General features: G+C 48.9%; 3 non-coding genes across 3 annotated transcripts; 2 read left to right on the forward strand and 1 right to left on the reverse strand.

Moving 5' to 3' along the window:
- Positions 1-11,495: 11,495 nt before the first annotated feature.
- Trnah-gug (transfer RNA histidin (anticodon GUG)) lies at positions 11,496-11,567 on the reverse strand. The gene has a single exon. It is a non-coding gene; the product is annotated as a tRNA-His (tRNA).
- A 347-nt stretch (positions 11,568-11,914) lies between these two features.
- Trnah-gug (transfer RNA histidin (anticodon GUG)) lies at positions 11,915-11,986 on the forward strand. The gene has a single exon. It is a non-coding gene; the product is annotated as a tRNA-His (tRNA).
- Positions 11,987-12,468: 482 nt separating this feature from the next.
- On the forward strand, positions 12,469-12,540 carry Trnah-gug (transfer RNA histidin (anticodon GUG)). Its single transcript has one exon. It is a non-coding gene; the product is annotated as a tRNA-His (tRNA).
- Positions 12,541-16,514: the final 3,974 nt, after the last annotated feature.

Below are 16,514 nucleotides of genomic sequence, written 5' to 3' on the forward strand. Positions count from 1 at the left end.
AAGTCCTGACAGATAAGGACTGATTACAAGCTGTTCCAGTTCCGGCAACACATTCCTCAAACAGCCTTGCAACTAAGACAAGCCTAACTGATACCCCCACGAGACAATGGGGGGGTCGGTAATAGTGGGGAAGGGGACTGACACCAGCCAGCTCGAAACTCTGCAAGCATCATCCGTGATTCGGTCCAGAGGCTGGGGTCTCCCCAACTTTTCAGTGTGACATCTTGTTGACCCCCACTGAAGGCCAGAAAGCTGCCTGGGAGAAAGTCAGAATGGAATGCCCTGCTGTGATCTTTTATTGCTCATTCTCCTACCCTACTCCACCCCCATCTCACTGCAGGAAATCACTTTCTGGAAGAGTCAACATGTAAGAGTGGAGAGGAGTTCTGTTCTGGCTGAGGCAGCCTTTGTATTTGAGGAAGGCAGCAGCCGGTAATGGGAAACCAGTGGAGTCCTGAGGGTGTAAGCTCCCTCGCACAGTGTCCTTTCGTCCATCCTCTGACTTCCGCTCTCCGGTGCGGTCAAGGTGAGCTTTGTGGTATGCAGTGCTGGGGAGAACTGCCTAGGGCCCCCAGGCATCCTAGGCAAGACCTCTGAAACTCATATCCACCTGCAGCCATCTCTGGCTCCTCTAAAACTATCCTCAAGAAATGATCCGAAATCGGTGCCTTTGCCAGAACCCCAGGTCACAATACCTTTGTGTGCTCCATCCTCTGGGAGGGGCGGGGGGGCAGTGTTTGAAATCTGTGAGGGGGTAGCCTAGATCAAGATTATTTCTCCAACACCCCCATCAGTGTCTGGCCCCTTAAATGTGTAGATAAGAGAATTTGGGGAGTCAGTGAGCCCTTGTCAGGAATGTAAAATCATAACCCCTGTGGTCTGAGTGTGTACAGGAAGGCTGTGCAGTGGGCTCCAGAACTTCAGAATAATTTAAGTGCTGAAACTCGTCTCTGGACACTGAGAGCAGCCACAGACTCCCACACAATGTGACCCTGAGGTACAGGTGAGCTGCCTTAGCATTTAACTCTCCCTTCCACTTCCAGAAACACCTCTTTGCTATGGGTGTCCAGAGACGCCTTGTTGTCTATGATCACAATTGCAGGTTTTTGCCCTTTAAAAACTCCAGCCGGAGGCGGAGGCAGCTTGGGACAGTCCCACTTCAGGTTAACAAAGACTCTGTTTGACTTATTGAGGCCTCTTAGGACCTATTCTCTTCAGGGACCCCCTCACATCTACCTGTGAGCTGCCTGTGGCCCACAAGGTGTCAGAGCGAGCTACTGAGCACAGGGACTTCATGTGGTAAAAGATTTCAGTCCTGCAGAGGCCTGAGACCTGAGATTGAACAGGAAAGAAAATGAACACGAGATACTCCATCCTCCTGGGTCTCGGGAGCCCTCACAGCTCCTCTCCCTGACGCCTGAGCTCTTCTCCCCACTGGGGTCGCAGGGCACCAGGATGCCGACTGGAACATCGAAGAATATTCCCATACTCCTGAGCCACACAGCACATGTGGGCATTAAGTTTTCCCTCCTTTGTGTTTCCCCAAATTACAATCAAGGTAAGTCATAAGGGTGGGATCCTCGAGTGACGCGATTAGTGTCCTTCCGAGAAGACATAGCAGCTTGCTCACCCTTTATCACACGGGGACAGGGTGACACGTGATTTGTGCCAGTCTGTTTTGCCACATAAGGACAAGGTTGTGAGTGATATGTGACAGTCTGCAGGCCAGAAACAGCTGACCAGCAGAAACTGAGTCACCTGATACCTTGACCCTAGGCTTCCAACCTCAAGGAATTGCCAAGAAGCAAACATCTCTTTGTTTATGCCACTGGGTAAAGAAAGATCTGCCTTGCTGAGGACAGAAGCTCCCCCTGACCCCTTCAGCCCTCCCCCACCTTTAAGCCTCTGAGTGAAATGATTCAGTCATGCATGATAGCGAAGAGATAACTCTACATAAGCAAATAAGTGAATTAAGGAAGTGGCCACCAAACCCGTGGTGTTTTGCTGCTGCAGCCTGAGCAGAGTAAGACACCTGCCTGCTGTTTAACACTTTAAGATCTACACTGGTCTGCAAGCACACGTTACCATGATACCATGCCTGGGGCCTTGAGCTGGACCCCAGCGCCATGAATAAATAAACAAGCTAATTAATTGTTTTAAAAATTACATTCAGAGGCTCAAATAAATAAGACACGCTCAAACCAAAGATCTTAAAAGACGAGAGCAGCCCAGGCATGGTGGCACATGCCTGAAACCCTAGCAGCTTGGGAAATCAAGGCAGAGTGGGCCTCTGCAAGTTCAGCACCAACCAAGTGAGTTTTAGGCTACCACATATGATTGTGGTCCTGGTGAGACGGAGACCTTCCTTTTAAAAGATAGATTGATCAATCAATAGACAGACAGAGAGATAACAAACAAACAAATAAATAAAACTAACAGACAAGAGCACACTTACCAGCAGCAGAAAGACCATGATCAAGAAGGTGAGGCCCGCCCACTGCACTCGAGATGGACTGACTCCTATGGTTTCTCCACTTTGAGAATACTTTTTGATAGTGGGGAACTGCACTCATGCTGTCCCCTGGAACTAAAAAACAATTTAAATGACCTAAATAAAACACAAGAGCATGACTCCTTAAGGGGTACAGTATTGTGCAGATTATGAGTCCCATGTCCTGGGCAAAAGGGTTCCTTTGGAATTTGCCACAAAGCATGACGCTGTTTCCATTGGTCTAAGTTACCTTTTTTACCCCCAACTGACTCGGCTTCTGCTTGGCTTGCCACCAGGGGTCGCTGTGTTGCTTTTGCTTTGTGCACAAGAGCACATCTCTTACCCGTGCAAAGTCTGGCTTCACCTCTGGCAAAACCACTTTCAGTTTGAGCGGTGCTCTCTTTAATTCTGGAGATGCTCATAATCGGCAAAAATGGTCTCGTCCCACAGCCCCCTGGACACGTGTGACTGCAGACGTTCTGTTCTCAGCAGGCCTCAACGGTCTCAAAGAGGACGGAAGAGCTCCTGTTGTTTATTTTCTCTACAAAGTTCATCTTATTGTTGTTGTTACCAATTATTATTACTATTACTATTAGTGTGTGTGTGTGTGTGTGTGTGTGTGTGTGTGTGTGTGTGTGTGGTGCACGGCGTGGGGAACACGCTACAGCACGCGTGTGGAGGTCACAGAACAACTCTGTGCCCTTGGTCTGTTCTCTTTCCACCTTACACGGGTTCCAGGCACTCAACTTGGGTCGCCAGGCTTGGGTGACAAGAGTTTTCACCACTGGGTCATCTTGCCAGGCCCCCCGTTAAGTCTGTTCTACTTAATGTATAGGTGGTACATCACTTTCCTTTCTGTTGGTGTGACCCAGACAACTCTTGGAAGAGTTTATCTGAGCTTACTGTTCAAGAGGGATAAGAGCCCATCCCAGCAGGAGGGCGTGGCAGTAAGAAGCGGGCAAGAAGTGGGAAGAGCAGGAAGCTGAGAGATCAGGTCCTCAACAGCAAGCACGAAGCAGGAACTGAACGTAGGAAAGGCATTTCCCTCTCAGAGTCCCCAGTGACGGGCTTCCTCTAGCAAGGATGGTTGCACCGCCTGAACAGCACCACTGACGGCTAACCAAGTGGCCAAACGCCAGGGCCTATGGGGGAATTTTCCCGTGTTGCTGCTTTGCCAATCACGGAAGACACAGATTCAAGTCAAGGGGTCTTAAAAACTCCGTGTACGGCACGGAGGCCCGGCAGTACCAGAGAACGTGTCTTCTTTTCAGTCTCCCTGTGAAAGAAGATGACTTGAGGGAATACTGTTGAAATGATTGTGGTAGTTTGAGGTGGGAGGATAAGTTAGTATCCTTCAACTATATCGGGTCAGCTGGTTCCATGGAAAGGGAGATGGGAAAGAATGTTCAAAAGCCTCATGAGGAAGTATTAGGGATCAGAGCTGGTCTCTATAAGCACACTACAAATCTGAAATCAGCTCAACAATTTGCTGACTAGGCAAATTTCTGCAGGTCTCCCAGAAGACAGAAAACAATAAAGAACTTGGTGTTAGAACAGCGCAAACCTTGGCAAGGTTAGTAAGCAGTTATAATGCCTGAGCTATGAACTTAAACTGTGATTACCTCTTAAGTTAAGGAGTATGAGGAAGGGACACTATAAGGGGAGGGGCATGAATCTGCGGAGCGAGGAAACCTGCCCAGTGAACTGGCTGGGCAGACAGGATTGGGGAACTGTAAGCGTCCAGGGGCACGAGCCACTAACTCAGCTGACTGACAACTGTGTGCTTATCAGTGCCATGCTTTGGGGTGGCCATGGAGCCAGTCACCACAGAGACAATTTTACTCTGGTACACAACCAACTGCCTGGAAGGGGAGGCCATAAAGAGTCTATTTGTAACATAAGGGTACTTTTTAAACTGTTACATCATTTATTATTTGCAGTCTCCTCTTAACCTTCTGCCTCATTAGAATGTTAGGCTGTTAGAAATGGCCACCTCTGTTGCGCTCTGTAGAAGTACAGCCATGTCTGTGACCTGAGCTTTCCTTTCTTGCATTTCTTGGATTTCCAAGAAAGGAAGTCCTACATTAATTGCTCAGCACAGGCTCAGTAACCTTTTCTTTGAAGCCCATTGAAAAATGCTGGTATTTTCCCTGCTAAAAATAGCCATATGTCATCCATATGAATAATTTAGAAATATTATTGAGATATAAACAAAGTATTCAAAAAATCCTTTTCAGCGTTCATGAAGCCTGCCCTGTGAGCCAGGAGTGGTGCAGTATGCTTTTAATCCCAGCATGCAAGAGGCAGAGGCAGGAGGATCTCTATGAGTTCAAGGACAGCCTGATTGGTCTACATAATGAGTTCTGGGACAGCCAGGACAACAACAGAGAGACCCTGTCCCAAAAAACAAACAAACAAAAAGCAAAACTGCCCTATGGCCTTCTGGGACCCTACAGTTAAAGAAAGTACAATGATGCTCGCAATATGTGCAAATGCTCTTGTTGAAGAGTCGGAGACTTGTATTTCCTTGGGAGTCTGTGGCTGTGAGCTGTTGAAGCAGAGAAACACTGTCACTCAATTTCAGCTTCCTGAGTACCCAGCCCGCAGCAGCGCAAAGGTGAGTAGTTCTGGAACCTCTCTGCATCGTGGTGTTAAGCCACCAGGAATAATGCAGACGCCAGCTATCTCCCATAATTAAAAGATGCTTCTACTCATTGGGCTGGAGAGACCACAGGTGAAGAGCCTCCCTGCCCTTCCAGGGGGTGGGAGTTTAGTGTCAGAGACCTGGGTTTGATTTTCAATGGCAGCAAAGGGTGTCTCATAACCACTTGTACCTTCAGTTCCAGATCTGTCTGGAGGCTTCTGGCCTCTCCAGGGACTTGTATGCCTGTGGTAAATGTTCATCCAAACATATAAATGAAACAAAAATTAATTTTTTAATTAAAAAAAATTCTACCAGACACAGTGGTACAGGCCTTTGATTCCAGCACTTGGGAGGCAGGGACAGATAGATCTCTGTGTCTACCAGAGATAGCCTGGTCTACATAGCAAGTTCCAGCCCAACCAGGGCTACACAGCTTTTAAAAAAGCTATTTTCTAACTAATAATTCCTGAAATGTCCATCAGAGTCTTAGTTGGAAAAGTGTCTTTTTCCAAGTATGATCATGATGGTCGTCCAGGGTTCATATGGACCCTAACTTAAAGGGCCAAGCGTCCTTACAGGAAGGAGGCAGAGAGAGACAACTATGATCAAGATTAGGTAAGACAAAATAACTCCTTTCCTCACCAAGCTGCTTTTGGACATGGTGTCTATCACAAAAATACAAGACAGACTAAGACAAGACACTCATGCTTCGGACTGTAAGCTATGTGGAAAGGTCTAAAGGTGTTAAAATGAGAGCAATGAGGATTGCTCTAGTAGATCTAGCAGGAGCTCTTATAAAAGGATGTTCTATCCGAAGAGATAGCATAGCCGTGCACACTCAAAAGGAAGGCTGTATGAGAGCGGAGCCGGAAGGCCACCACCTCCGAGCCAGGGCAAGAAACGCTGGCATGAGACCGCTCTGATCTTGACTCGTAGCCTCCAGGACTGTCTCTCCTTTGAGGCACTCGCCCCCGGTGCCTTCTGTCTGGTGACTTTCCGGTCTGAGATCCCAACGCTTCGAGGGCAGCGTCAGCAAGATCACAAACCTGGGGCAAATGTCTCCTAAACTGAGACATCTGGCAGTGTGATTGTTCCCTTCTTCACGGCCTGATCCAGGGCTTGTGCATCCAAAGGAATCAATTCACAGCTCCCAGTTCACATCACTCATCTGATGGATGCCAGGGTAGGAGATCCAACACACAGCTCGCCACCAAAAGCTGTGGGGCCTGGGAAGCGTCTCCGCCTTCCATGCTGGGAATTTGGCTGGTTTGGTACTGGGCAGGTGGCCACGGCTTCTGAGCTCATGAGCGGGATAGGTCATACCGTGTCCTGGAGGCAGCATCTCACAGCTCGCCTCCCTGTTTCAAAGCTCTTCCGTCCTCCCCTTCTCTTCCGAGGTGTCCCCTACAGCTTGGCAGAGTTGATAATGATGTCCTGTTTAAGGCTGTGTGTTGGGCCTCTTTTCCTCAACACTGGCTAAAAAGCTCTGCGTGGGCTGCTGCCCCTGCCAAAAGAATCTTCTCCGGCCAAGGTTAAGGGCAGCAGTAATCTATGTAAAACCTAAATATTTAGAAGGCAGTTTGACAGGACCACTTAGGAAAATAACAACAGGTTTTGTCCTAGGGCCTGTGGCCTCCTGGTCATGGGATTTTGACCAAGATTTCGGTACAAGGCATGGAAGTCCCTTTGTGGAACAGGCCTCATCCCAATCAGAAACTGGTCGTTACTCCGTAACAGTTGTGCTCCACTAGGCACAACTTGCCTGGCAGGCCTGTGTTGTGGTACGCAAGGTCTGGCGCTAGGAGGGACCACCAAAGTCTTTCTCCCTTGGTCGTCTGTCTGCCTTGTACCTTCTAGCACTGTGAAAGCTGACCAACAGGGAGGAAGTCTCCAGGTAGGTTTGAGATGGATTTTTTTTTCCCTATGTTCTGCTGCCAAAGTGTCCACACACTTCAGCCACGGGGCCTTAGCACGTGGTCTCGACAGGGTGGCTAACCAAGAGGGGTTGGAGACCTCTGGGGCCTCTCTGACCGATAACTCCGCCTTACCCTGCAATTCTCACTTAATGACCCATGTAGCCTGGGAGTAGCCTTGCCGACCCACGCAGGATAATTCTGATAAAGTTCTTTTTGAAGTCGTATTTTGAAACTTAGCTTGCTAATTTTGGGAGTTTCTTTTAGGCTTTTCCACGCACCCTCAGGTTAACCTGCTCACTCTCCCTCCTCTCGTGAATCCGTACACCACAGTAAGTGGTGTGTTCTACTCTCCCTCTAATCATAGTTTAACTTAACTGGGTTTCGAGGCTTCCATAGGGCTTAGCATTCCAACCGTCTGCTCTCTACCTCTCTCCTTTTGTTTACCTGTAATTTACTACCCTGTCCCCTAATGTGCTTCCCCAAATGCCCCTTCCTGGCTCACATTTGTGCTCTAAGCTAAAAACAAGAAACCTGACACGAGGACCCACACGTTAGAGAGAGCATGGGACATTTTCCTTCTGGGCCTAAGAACTGACTTCCTCTAGTTCCATCCGTTTCCCTGCAAATGCCATTGTTTTGTCTTTCTTTAGAGCAGCTTAATGTTCCATCGACTATATGAGCCACATTTTTCTTAGCCATTCTTCTGTTGATGGATGGACATCTGAGTTGATTCCGTATCCTGGCTGTTCCGAATAGGGCAGCAAGAAACATGGATGTGCAAGCGTCTCTGTAGTAGGAAGTGAAGTCCATGGCGTGTGTGGCCAGGAGTGGCATAGCTGGTCATGTGGCAGTCCTAGTTCTAGTTCTTTGCGAAACCTCCACACTGATTTACAAAGCGGGTGCACCCAGCCAGCAACAGTGTTGAAGAGTTCCCCTTTTATCACATCGCACCAGCATTTGTCAATTGTATTCCTGACAGTGGACATTTTGATTAGAGGGTTATGAATCCATAACATGTAGCTTTACCACACTGACCTTCTTTTTCTTACTCTGACAGGAAATTCCTTCAAATCTGTCAGTTCTAGAATAATGTCTGGAAACCACTCCCTGCCATCTTCCGGGCTCAGGAAAAAGGTCTTGGGACAGGAATCAAGCCCCACAGGAACTCCTATGCCCTCTCTTTATGAGCGTGGAAAGATCTAGTTTCTCTTAGGTGACAAAGAAAATCAACCACTCAGGGCCAAGAGCATCTTACAGCACTTTGTAGCTCCTGCCATACCTGGTATTTTAAGAGCAAAATGAGTCTTGTTTGATGAATGACGGAAGGAGGAGACGAAGGAAAGGGGAGAGGGAAAGATCAACTTGAATATGGAATTTCCAGAGTATCCCGAGGGTTGGCTCAAGTCAGACATGTCTCCCAAATTAATTGACTCTTGGGATGCAGCGCCTCCTAGTGGAGACCTAGGTCAGCTGCTGGAAAAAGCAAGAGGTCACGAGAAACCTGAAGAAACCCAACCAAAATAGAAAGGGCTGAAGCTGGGATGTATGATGAAGAAGCTCTTAATACAACCTGCTTCTTCGCTGGTGCTCAAACCTAGGAAATCTGGGGTGTGGTGATAACATTTCTAGAATTAAAAAAATAAATAAATACAAAATAGCTTTAAAAAGTGAGAGCAGGGGAGGAGAGTGCCAGACAGCTGCTGAATATGCCAACCAGGTCACGGCGAGGTCATCACAGGTCAGGCTCTCGGGGGCTCTCCCTCTCAGCCTTGCCAGCCCTGAGACCTCATCACCCGAGATAAGCAGGGGAAATGAATCACACCAGCCATAGCCAGGCATCTAAACTGTAAAACCACAGTAAGGTTTTACAAGCCAACCATTCAGTGGCTTGCCCACGGTGATGTTTGCTCCTTCCTGCGGGCCACGTCTGACAGGGCAGGCAAATCACGTTATTAGCCCTGAAGTCAGAGCAAGGGAAACTGGCAGAGTAGCCTTAAAAGAGGCTGGGTTGGCTCACCTCCAGCATGGCAACATCCCTGTCAGGAAGAACAGCTGCGGGCCAGAGCATCCTCCCGTGCCCCACCCTGCCCACCCACCCCCAGACTCTCCACCTGGGTCACCATACATTCGTTTACCCTCCTTCTGCATTCCTGGCCATAGATGTGGGCAACCAGTGGGGACCCTTAGGTGCCAGGAGTTTCTGAGTTGTGTTTTCTTGACTCTTTCACTCGGGTGAAAGACCTATAGCATCTCTAGCTACCCAAAGCATAAGATTTAGTAACATTTGGCCAGTCAATCATCTTCCCAAGTGACCACCTCTAGGAAGGCTCACCTGAAACCATGCTAAAGAGATAAGGGGGATAGTCGTCCCTTTAACAAAATATTATTCTTTGGCTTCCCAAAATTTCCGTCCCCAGTACAGTCCCTAGAAGCTGCTATGAGATTCTGCTGGTCTGCTGACCTTAATGAGTCCTGACTAAAAAAAAAAAAAAAATGTGTAACTATTTTCTCTTTCTTCTTTTCTGACTATTTCTTTCCTTCCAGAGCCTGTATCTGCTCCCCCACCTCCGCCCCACCCCCGCCCCACCCCCAGTACTTTGAGCTTCCTCTCTCTTTAACGCACCCCTCCTTGCTGGCTTAACTCAAATGGCATGGGCTTTTCCCTTTCTCGTGTCCACTCTCCTCTTCTGGTAAGCTTATAAGGTTGACAAGTTTTTTAAAAAACTTTTAAAACTCTAATGAAATCGTCCACTTTGAATAAAATTTGTCTTTGCTTCACTTTCAAGCTTTTCCTGCCTTTGACTTAATTGACAGAGGGAATGCACTGATTCCTGCACCCCTAGATACTATCAGGGTGACCACTCCCTCCTCCTCGGCCATCCAAGCAAAAGAGCCTCTGTCTTGACCAGATCATCTGTGCCTGCTTGCAAGAAGCCGTCATGACCGAGCCAGGGGACTGCTGCTGCTCTCTCAAAGAAGGAAGGGGCAGGGAGGGACATTGTCCCTGAGATTCCAGCCACTCTTCCTGGACACCCACATTTTGCGTGTGATCATGGGTCTCCAAAACCGATACAGCTTACATGCTGGGGGAGGCTGACTGAAGGGGGCTCCGTCTATGCGACCTCGGGAAGAAGTCATGGGGGTTGAAGACCCTCTAATGTAGCTGCTTTACAGGTCACGGTTACCTGCCAGTAACCCCTCACTCATACTCTGTGAGTTGTAACCAACAACCTCCTGGTCCCCGGGCGGGGGGGGGGACCTTTGCTCCAACTGTACTTTGGTTTGTGACTGGGACCTTAGAAGGAGGAGGAGGGAGACACGGTTTAGGTCACCCCGAGGGCGTAATGCTTGCACCACTCCCGACCACCATTCTGGATGCAGCTCGTAAGAACAGTGCTTGCAAAGCCAGCTAAGGAATAGTCAAAGCGGTCCTAGTGACTGGCTGGCTTTCTGTTGGTGACGCTGACTTCCTAGATACAAAACTTTTACTGCAAAGCCTGAAGGGTTTTCAGGTTCACCTTCTCCTACTCATCTACTCTGTTCAGAACACTCTCAAGGTACAACCTGTCCTGTCCCCTGGCTTTAAACTCACCAGTAAACTGCTGGGGGACCCAGGGAAATTACAGCATGCAAAGATGGGTTTTGTTTTGTTTGTTTGGGGTGGAGGTGGGGAGTGGGGGTTGCAATGAAGTCTTGATTTTATGCCCCTGTTCAGTAAGCAGTTCCTGATGGGTTGTGGGTAAAAGGACCACAACCCCATTACAATGTCCATCTTTCCCAGGAATGTTTCCTATCTTGCTTTGCCACCCCAGACCCCCTGGGAGGAGATGGAGAAACTCCTTCTCTGGGCCCTTCCATTCTTTTTCTTACCAGCTCCAAAATTCATTTCTATTTGGCCTAATGCCAAATAACAGACTTGACCTTGTCAAGCCTGGGTTTTTTTTGTTTGTTTGTTTTTTGTTTTAAGAGCACAGTGATAAATTAAGGTATTTCCCTTTAACCTGAGGTAGACTGGGAAGAGGCTCCAGGGGAAAACACTGACATCCACCAGGCAATCTTAGAACTCCAAAGTGGCCCCAAGCACTAGTCCCTCTGTACCGCGGTATTATTTCATTCCTCACACGATCTGAAACCCAAAATTTTTTCCTTCCTACCCCACTCCAACCCCAAATTTTCGCTCTGTTCCTATAATTCCTAGGCCACCCGTGATGAATTTTATGTGGTGTGAGGTTTTTAAAGGACGTGGCTTAACCCTCGGATGAGGAAAAAGAACCTCGCGGAGACTCATGCAAAAGGACAACGCAATGACTAATGCGGGAAAGCGGGAAATATCACAGTCCCAACATAACGCTCCCGAGAATTAACGTTTTATGATCTACAACTTGGCCCGGGGCGGATGGGTGCACTAAAAAGGCGCCCTTTGCCGTGCCATTGTCACCGACAATGCCGTGACTCGGATTCGAACCGAGGTTGCTGCGGCCACAACGCAGAGTACTAACCACTATACGATCACGGCGAGCTACCGAGACACCACGCGGCGGTGACGGCCCAGCGCGGTCCTTGAGATCGGGAGGACCAACGTCCGGCCATCTTTACGCTGGTGCCCCTCGCTGACGAGCGCCAGGAGCTACGGCCTTCCCGGGCGCCCGCTCGGCTCGGCCGTCCGCCGCGAAGCGGAGGGATCCCGCCCGCCCGCGCGCGGACCCGGCCGGGAAAACCACGGCGCCTGCGCACAGCCGCGCGGCCCGCCGTTGGCGATAGGCGGAGAGAAACGCCAACAGGCCGCCGACGTCAGAAGGGGGCGGGACATTGAGTAGAGAAGAGCTCCAGGGCGGCGCGCTGACCCCGGGTTCCCAGTAGCTCGCCGTGATCGTATAGTGGTTAGTACTCTGCGTTGTGGCCGCAGCAACCTCGGTTCGAATCCGAGTCACGGCATTGTCGGCGACAATGGCACGGCAGAGGGGGCCGCGTTTTGTTCTTCGGCTCCATTTTAATTCCGACCTGACAGTCTGGAAGACGCGGCTGCGGCTCCGGGCGACGCGCTTGCACCGCTGCGCGAGGGGGAATGCGCGCGCGCGCGCGCGCGCGCGTGTGTGTGTGTGTGTGTGTGTGTGTGTGTGTCCCCTTGGCTTTTTACGAGGGTCCGCGGAGGACGGCGCGGGGGAGGCCGACACGCGTTCAGCCGAGCCCCGTCTACACTGCCGACCCGGCACTGAGGGTGTGGAGGGCGCCCCGGACTCGGGCAGCCATCGCGCGGCCCGGTCGGCGGCGGAGCGCACTGCGCCTGCGCGCTCCCGGCCCCGCCGCGTCGGAGTCCCGCCCCGCCGACGGGTCCTCTGGTGACGCAGGGCGTGGGAAGGCCTATGCGTGTTGAAGAGAGCGTTCGGGAGCGCAATCCTACAGGTCCCCGGTAGCTCGCCGTGATCGTATAGTGGTTAGTACTCTGCGTTGTGGCCGCAGCAACCTCGGTTCGAATCCGAGTCACGGCATTGTCGGCGACAATGGCACGGCAAGGGGCCCTCGTCTTTTTTTGGGTTTTCTGGGGAACCCCTGTTGGCCTGTCTCCCTTGGACATGGAGCTTCGGATGAAAGCAGCGCCTCGCGGCCTTACGAGGCCATCCCGCACGCGCACGCACTCACCCCGGCTCTGTTTTTAAAAACTGCGTCGTTCGTGTGTAATCACAGACGGCCCGTGGCCGAGCCTCCTCCCCGTTCTTCACGCCATCCACCAATTTTTGCCATTTCCCGCTGCTGCTGTTTTGTCATCATAGTCCCAGCCTAACAGACACAGTGCCTTTCGGGCAGGATTCCGAGTCTTTTTTTGTTACTTGTTTTACTCTGACTTTTATCTTAGTTGCTTTCATTGTTTTAGGGGTTTGTTTTGTTTTTCAAGATTGTTGTTGTTTTTTTTTCTGAGACAGGGTTTCTCTGTGTAGCCTTGGCGGTCCTAGACTCACCTTACAGCCCAGGCTGGCCTCCAATTCACAGGGATCCGCCTTGCCTCCACCTCCCAGAGTGCTGGGATTACAGGCGTGCAACCACCACACCGAGCTTTTTACAGATCTTTTTCAAAGTATTTATTTTATATGTAGTAGTATTTGTGCCTACATATTTAGGGCATACCCGGGGAGAGCAAAAGAAGGTGCCAGAGCCCCCGGAGCTGGGGTGCCAGAGCCCCTGGAGCTGGGGTGCCAGGACTGAACTTGGGCCCTCTCTGCAAGAGCAGCTAGATCTCATAACCCCTGAGCCATCTCTCCAGGCGCTTCAGCCTTCCCAGGGCTAAGATGCTCGCCACCGTTTGGGCGCTCTAAAACACCATATTGCGCTCCAAACACACACAGCACTGCCTAGATGTTTTGCTGGTTATTTTGAGGAAGAGGCTCGTGGAGCTGAGGCTGGCCTTGAACTCACGTTGTCGTCGAAGTTGACTCTGGATCCTCCTGCCCCAACCTCCCAAATACTGAGATTACAGGAGTGATTCAACCACACCTAGCTCCATAAATAGATTTTTGAGCAGAGGGCTCTTTGGTTGTTGTCTGCCCCTTCCGCCGGGATCTAGCTTGTTCCCTGACCAGGCTAGTCTCAGAGTCAGTCTAGCCTCTAGAGCTGAGATTACAGACGCACATTGTGCCTGGCTTCGGGGGATTTCTTACAGTCTCTAAATGAGTGGCAAGGTTTGCTTTATAATTGCAGAATTCTGCCTTCTGTTATGTTCTTTCAGTATAGAATCACATTATTTTCATATTAAAGAGATAATTTGATTCTACCAACAAAAAACAACAACAAAAAAAACCAAAACAGAAACAAAAAACGGTGCCTCCTGCTCTCCTGTTTTTCCAGTAACACAAAGTCCTCTGTACTCATTCTCTTTCCTCCTTCCCTTCCTTTCTTCGCTCTCTCCCTTTCTCCCTTTCGCTTTTTCCCAGCCTTCAAAGGGACATGACAGTAAGGAAAGATGTGAAAGTTGGTTGTAAAAGCTTGGAGCTTCCGTGAAATCCTAAGACAGTTTCTGACAGTGTGAATTCGGCTGAAGGTACCCTGGCTGCTCATCTTCCGCCAGCTGTTTCTGATAGAAACACAAGCCAGACTTTCTGCTGTTTTAGGAGGAGCCAGGAACTTGGATTTTTGCACAAAATGTCCCATTACTGTAAACACTGGAAGCTGACTTAACATCTTAAACAGTGGGTTGACCAAAACTATGTAGGCCAAACAGAAACTGGTACAATGAGGAAGAATAGTTCTGTGACTAAGAACAGTGGGATCTGGGTCCTATTCCCAGCACCCACACAATGGTTCACAACCATCTGTAACCGGATCCAATATCCTCTTCTGACATATAAGTGCTACATAGACTATAAGTAGGCAAAACACCCATACGTGTTGTTGAAAAAAATGCCACACATGGAGCCTGATCTCAGTTTTTTGGTTTGGGGTTGTGTTTTGTTTTTGTTTTTTTAGTTTTTTGTTTGCTTGCTTGCTTGCTTTATTTTTATTTTTATTTTTATTTTTTTTTTTGAGACAGGGTTTCTCTGGGATCATAGGAGTTCGGCACTACACTCAGCTTCAGTCTTGGTCTGAACGAGCAACAGAGCACGTAACTGAGAAACAGAAGAGAGACCAGAGAAGAGAGACCAGGCGTAGTGGCACATGCCTTTAATTTAAGCCCAGTACTCAGGAGGCAGAGGCAGGCGGATCTCTGTGAGTTCAATGGGAGCCTGGTCTACAAAGTGAGTCCAGGACAGGCAGGGACATTACACAGAGATACCCTGACTCGAGTTGAGAGAGAGAAGGAAAAAAAGATTGATAAGAAGAATGGTGAGACCAAGTAAAAAGCACAAAGCTTGAGAAGGCTTTCATTGGCCAAATTGGGATAGTTTGAGTATCAAAAGGAATCATGGTATAATGGTTGCAGTAGATTATAGCACTGAAAAATTTTATTTTTAAAATATTTTTTATTGTTTGATGTGTGTGCACACGTGTGTGTGTGTGTGTGTGTGTGTGTGTGTGTGCCATATATGTGCAGTTGTCTATGGAGGCCAGAAGACAGTGTCCAGTCCCCTGGAGCTGGAGATACAAATAGCTTATGGGCCTCCAGACACTGGTATTGGGAATCAAAGTCCTCTGGAAGAGCAAGTCCTCCTAACTGTGGAGCCTGATGGGAGCACTGGTATGCCTGTGCCCTGTGTGAAAGGCTAGTACCTGTGGAGGCCAGAAGAGGGCGCCAGATCCCCTGGAGCTAGAGTTACAAAGGGTCATAAGCTTCCAAGTGGGTGCTGGGAACTGAACCCAAGTTCTCTGGGAGAGTAGTTGATGCTCTTAACTGTGACACTATCTCCCCAGCGCCTGGAAAAAAAAGAGAGAGAGAGACTTTTGTTGTTGTTTCTTCTTGTTGTTGATTTTCTTTTGTGGTGCTATTGCTGCTGCTGCTGCTGTTGTTTTGATAGGTTTTCACTCTGTAGCTTTGGCTGGTCTGGGCCTCGTCCAGCTTCAAAGCTGGCTTCAAATTCACAGAGGTCTGCCTGTCTCTGCTTCCAGAATGCTGGGATTAAAAGTGTGAGCTATCACATTTAACTTGAAAAATAAATGATTTTAAAAGTATGTTTGTTTTATGTGGCTGTGAGGACTGTCTGTGTGTTATGCCGGTTCCCACTTCTTGCCATTCTTGACTCACGATGGCCTTCTGGATTAGAACGGCGCTTCATCGTGCATTTTATCTATCCAAATCTTGGGGGATGGAGCATAGGAAGAAAAAAATATGACGGCATGGGAAGACAGAAGATTTTCCTCACTCCAGAGTCTGACCGAAGCTTCCAAAGGTTTCAACCACCAAGGCTAATGGCCTAACTCTAATGCACAAGCGCGCGTGGGCGCACACACACAATTTTTTTAATGCTAAAAAAATCCCAACATAAGATTTTCTGCAAAGGCTGCTAACATAGCGCCAATCTCCCTGTTATATATAGATATTTTATGCTAAAGTAACAACAGGTTTAAGTCCTGAATGTCTGTGACCTTGAGACTCATTCATCTCCCCAAACATCTCCCAAGAATCCTGACAGGACTGCTGCTTTGCTTATCGTAGGTTCTCCTACATTCCTGTAGTCTTGTAAGGAAGACTACGGTAGATCTAATTACCGGATCAATTAGAGTCTTGTCGGGGAGGCCAGAGGATGCACCCTGTGGTCTCATTTGGGTCAATATGGTAACTTCAAACCCCTCCAAAACCCTACGTATGATTATTGTAAAAAATAAAACCTACAAAAAGCAATGACCCCCAACCCCCGAGGAGCTTGCAGGAGCCCGTATCCACACTGGCGGATGTCTTGCTTCCTCGGCTTGTCTTTGAGAAGCATACCCCGACGGTTTTGTTTCTTACCTTTCTACTGGCGGTTTCTCTTTCTTTTAACATTTATTTTTAAGGCTATGTTAAAATGTTGTTTTTAAAAAGATTTATTTACTTTTA

Source organism: Meriones unguiculatus, chromosome 18 (assembly GCF_030254825.1).
Source record: "Meriones unguiculatus strain TT.TT164.6M chromosome 18, Bangor_MerUng_6.1, whole genome shotgun sequence".
NCBI lineage: Eukaryota > Metazoa > Chordata > Mammalia > Rodentia > Muridae > Meriones > Meriones unguiculatus.